This window comes from Sarcophilus harrisii, chromosome 6 (genome assembly GCF_902635505.1).
Source record: "Sarcophilus harrisii chromosome 6, mSarHar1.11, whole genome shotgun sequence".
Classification (NCBI taxonomy): domain Eukaryota; kingdom Metazoa; phylum Chordata; class Mammalia; order Dasyuromorphia; family Dasyuridae; genus Sarcophilus; species Sarcophilus harrisii.
Window position 1 is genome coordinate 16,411,401 of NC_045431.1, and position 5,343 is coordinate 16,416,743.

Below are 5,343 nucleotides of genomic sequence, written 5' to 3' on the forward strand. Positions count from 1 at the left end.
CTGAAAGAGAAAGCTAATATGTTGAATGGCAGAATCACATTTACCTTTATTATATTTCATCCTATTAGATTAACTCTGTTGTTTTAGCCTGTCACTTTCTTGGATCTAGAGTTGGGGAGGCTATCTATCCAGCGCCACTTCTTTGTCTCTTTCCTGACTGCTTCCAACTAAAATGAGCTCATTCTCTTCACATTTTCCTAGAGTATGTTGGTTAAGAAAATGTTGATGTCCTTCCTAATTCCTAATCAAGGATCTTATGATCCTGTGATCTAGTAACTTTGTCACTGTCCTCCTCTATCTTGTATTAGACTTTTGTATACACGTTTATATACAGGTAGCTCCTATTGAGAGAGAAAAGATCCTAGTTTTCTGACTTCCATCTCCAAGAGAAAAGCCTCATGGTTCCAGATTCTCTTCAAAGAGAGAGAGAGAGAGAGAGAGAGAAACTCTGAAGAAGCCAAACAATAGAGGAACTGGCATCTTCATCATTTCTCTGTCATCGACTTAATTCATTAGAGATTCATGGGTAAGATTTGAGATTCAGTTTAGATATATTGCTCCCAATAGGAAAACTCATTCACAATGCCTTATTTGGTATATTCTTGTATGTATACCTTCTCTGACTTTTTTTGCTATTGACTTGAGAAAATAGATTTATTCACTATTTACTAAGTATGGCCATTGTGGAATATTTGGTGGAAAGGGAGTCAAGTCTTGGACATGCATATAGTTTGGAACATTTCTTCTCCATAGCAATGGAGAGCTTTAATCTAAAAATTATTTTCTCCATATTAACAATATTTAGGGAAACACATACACACACATATACAATATTCTAGGCTAGCATTTCATTTCACTGAGGATTTCAGAGGGGGCAGTCTCGGGCCCTACTAGCCTGTTTTCTCTTGCAACAGGTATCAAGACTCCCTTGGAGAAAGGTAGAGGTAAGAGAATCTAAGATATCTTTCTTGTTTCCTTTGAGCCATGTCTAGACACAGTGAACATGGACACACATAACCTAAATGGGCAAAATGTACCAACACAACATACTCCTTTCATGTGGGAACTTATTTGCTGTAATATAGTGATGACTTCTGGTCACTTTTAAAAAAAGAATTTGTGTTTTTGAAGGAAGTGCTCATTGTTTTTTCTAAAAGTCTTGGATATTTTATGCTGTATTGCAGTTCTTCAACATGTTTGAATGTGAGTATATATGAAGATATGTGTGTGATATGACTTCTGGTCACTTTTAAAAAAAGAATTTGTGTTTTTGAAGGAAGTGCTCATTGTTTTTTCTAAAAGTCTTGGATATTTTATGCTGTGTTGCAGTTCTTTAACATGTTTGAATGTGAGTATATATGAAGATATGTGTGTGAGAGAGACAGACAAAAAACAGACACCCAGAGACAGACAGACAGAATGACAGATTTTAACTAAAAACTTTAAGTCATTTGCACATGAATTATTATCATTTCTTACCTTCTCCATTTTATTCTTGTTCAATTGATATTTTAAAGCTAAATGATAGTCACCATGGTGTGAAAAAAAGGTGATTGCCTAGATTTGAATCCCAGCTCTGCTACAGCTTGCTATGTGATCTGGGACAAATAAATTCAGCTTTCTGTGTTTACAGCTTGCTATGTGATCTGGGACAAATAAATTCAACTTTCTGTGTCTCAGCTGTTCAATCAGATGATGTCTAAAATCTCTCCTTTCTTTCTCTCACTTTCTATATTTTCTTCTATTAAACCATAAGGCCTTATACAAACTTCAGGTCAGCATAATCCTTGATAGAGATAAGAAAATGTCATTAATTTGTACTTAATATTAGTATCCTAAGGCAAGAAAAGTTAGCTCTGAAAAAGTAAGCTAATAGCTCGAATAGGTTGTTTTGATTACAGGACTCAGGGCTTCTGTCTGATATCCATCCCCACACGTAGGCTCCTTAGAATCTCTCTTAGATTCAGGGCGTGCTGTGAATATGGATCAGCATCTAGAAAAACCATGGCTTACAAGTTCCCATGTTGCCTTTACCAGCCGACCAGAAGACATTAATTCAAAGTGAAAGATGTTTAATTAGATTGCATGGCAAAAAAAAAAAAAAAAAAAAGTGACAGCAAAGATTTCCCTATATATACAGTGTCTGCCCTGTTTCAGATTATGCATGAGAAAAATAGTTTGAGAAAAAAAATACTTGCAGAGAACACAAATGGTAGGAAACATGGCCAAGTATGATGCAGATTTATCAGTGATCTGAACTGGGCTCCTCTGTTCGCCTTGTTCCCTCTTTTCTGCTCACTGCTGCTCTCTAGGCAGCCTCTCTGCAGGTGAGGTTCTGTGCCTTTCCTTGAATAAATGGAGAGGTTTTCTAACTTTTTAAATGGTAACAGTCCCAGGTGTCATCTTTTCTTATGAAAATTCAAGACAGCTTCACTGTCCTAGTTGACCAGAGAAACTCCTGGGCATCTTTTAAAAAAGTGACTTTTCTCCCTCTGTTATCATGCTCTCTGAGGCTAATTTTTATTAACATTGTAGTCAGAAGAGTCTTTTAAGTTCCTCTCATATACGTCATGCTATACAAACCATTCCCAGGGACTCTCCATAACAAATCTTCAAAGGAGTTGGGTGAAGCAGTTTGGGAGCAGTCCCACTGGGACCTTTGGGCTTCATGCAGATGCAGGGACTGGGCTGAATGAAGAAGAAAAGGGGCTTCTGACCTTTTCCCTCAACAGAAACCAAAATTGCTCTGTTCTCTACATGGCTGTTTAATCTCTCCTTTCACAAAATTTTGCTGACCAATCTAGAGTGTAATTTGCAACCCACAAATTCAGAAAGTATATTATGTTATCCAAACTAATAAAATGAGATTTGATGGTTATCGGAGATCCCTGAACTTGAGTCCAATCCAAGCAGAACTATTTCAGCTCTTCTCCCCAGGTCTGAAAGCAAGCTGTGTTCTGTACTTGCAATCAAGATGATTTCCATAGCTAAGAAAGGGCACTCTCAGTTCCCTTCTGCTCTTATGAATTGCTCTTACATATTTGGAAAGCTTAATTATTTTTATTGCCCAAATTACTTTCTGTCTTTTAGAAGACTTTAAGTTAATCCATTTCTAGACTTATGAGATTCTTTTAATTAAAAAGCAAAATAAGTTGAATCACAATGCAAGGTTTTTTTTTTTTTTCAGCTTCCCCAGTTCTATTTAGAAGGTTTATTGCTGAATGTATTATGGCTAAAGTGGTGGCAGGCCTGACACAGCTAAAGAGGATCCTCTTTATTTGTGTTCATTGTTGCTTCCAGAGATGTTTGGAATCACTGTAATTGCCAGCCAGGCCAGATCTGACAACTGCTCGTTCCTGACAACATTAAATGCTCCATTGTTTTATGGTTTTCTATTAAATGTAAAATATATTATTCTGATGCTAATAAAAATGAAATCCTAGGGAATAAGAAAAGAAGGGGAAGGGAAGATGATGGTCTGTACTAAAAGATTTTGTGTCTGGAAATCCTTCTGAACTGGAAGACATCTCTCTTCCATCTTATTTTGTTGATAGTGAAAAGAGCCGGTGACTTTTTCCTAGGGAAGGAAACAATATGGCAGCTCTGGTGACAGAGCAGGAGTCTTAAGTAAGATCAAGTTTAGAGCGGAGGGAGAGTCAGGGAGATCTTGGTATGAAGGTTAAGGAACATGGCACTTAGGAATGAGTGCTAATAAGAGGTCCTAGATTCAAATGTTACCTCTGGCACTTACTGCCCATGCTACCTTGCCAAGTCATTTAAGCTAGTGCTCACCTCAGTTGTCGTTTTTGTAAAATGACGGGTTTGGACTAGATGTCTCATAACATCCTATCAATTCTAAATCTAATAGGATTTAGGAATAGGAATCATAGGACAGTAGTCCTATGAATATAGAAGAGGGATGTAGGGAGGGATGTATTGGGATGTTTCCCATGGAAATCCTGTGAGCCCTCTCTGTGGGAACATGTGGTCTGTCTGGCCCAGGGACTGGTCCTTATGACTAAGATTATATTTAAATAATTATAAAAGCCATAGGAAAGCTCCATTTTCCATCTTTTTTGAATACCTTTCTGAGACTCTGCTAATGATTTTTTGAACTTCTAGCTTATGGGGGAGGGAAGGAGATTTTTTTCTCCCTTCCTCCATCTTCCCAGAAGCAATGGCCAAGAAAGCATGGGTATGCCCACATGAGCCTGACACTGAATCTTAAAACCTTGGCTTCTCTCCTACTTTGAGTTTTTATCTTGAGCACAGGTGGGCATAAAGCAACCTCATCCTGATGGATGTTTCACACATTGGTGACTGAGTCTGAGAGTTCCTGGGTTTCTGAGTTCATGAGCTGGTTCCACCTTCGGGATGAGAAGTGCTTGCTGGGAACTATATCAATTCTTAACAAAAAAGATGAATCCAGAAGGATGGAAGAACCAGGGGCTTGCTACAGCCAGGAGAACTGGACCTGGGGAGTCCTTCAAACAGGATAGGCCAGAAATTAAAGAAAATTTAAATCAATTGATTTCTCCCTCTTCCATTCTTCCTTCTTCCTTTCCTCCCTTTCCTCCTTCCCTCCCTCCCTCTCTCTTTTCCTTCTGTCTTTTCCTCTCTTCTTCCCTCTTTCCCCCTTCCCTTCCTTCCTTAATTCCTCCCTTTCTTCTTTTCTTTCTTCCTCCCTTTCCTTTCTCCATTTTTCTTTTTTCCTTTCTTTCTTTTCTTCCTTCCTTTCTTCCATCCTTTCATCCTTCTTTTTTCATTCCTTCCTTCCATCCTTCCATCCTTCTTTCTTTCCTTCCTCCCTCCCCTTCCTTTTCTTTACTCCCCTCCTTCCTTTTCTTTTTCCCTTCCTTCCTTCCTTCCTTCCTTCCTTCCTTCCTTCCTTCCTTCCTTCCTTCCTTCCTTCCTTCCTTCCTTCCTTCTTTCCTTCCTTCTTTTCTCTTCCTTACTTCCTTTTCTTCTTTTCTTCCTCTCTTTTCCTTCCCAGGGTGCTTTTTGTTCAGAAAAGTGGTTGCAGACAAACCATAGGTGGCTTGGCAAGTTGGCTGTGTTGACAAAGGACTGTATTTTAAATTAGATGGGAAAAATGTTTACATGACTAAAAAGCTAAAAATGTAAGCAACACATTTACTCTGGAGCTCTTAGTTTACCCACTGACTTCTGTCTACTTACAAAGGAACAATGGGCACTGAAGTGAATTAAAGAAGGGAAGCAGGATTTGTGACCATTTTGACCATGCTGCATTGTTACCTTCTATCCGGGAACTCTCATTAAAACTGCTGCCATATAAATGAGTAGGGAAGAAAATTAGTTTGCTGCTGCTTTGAAATAAGCTTG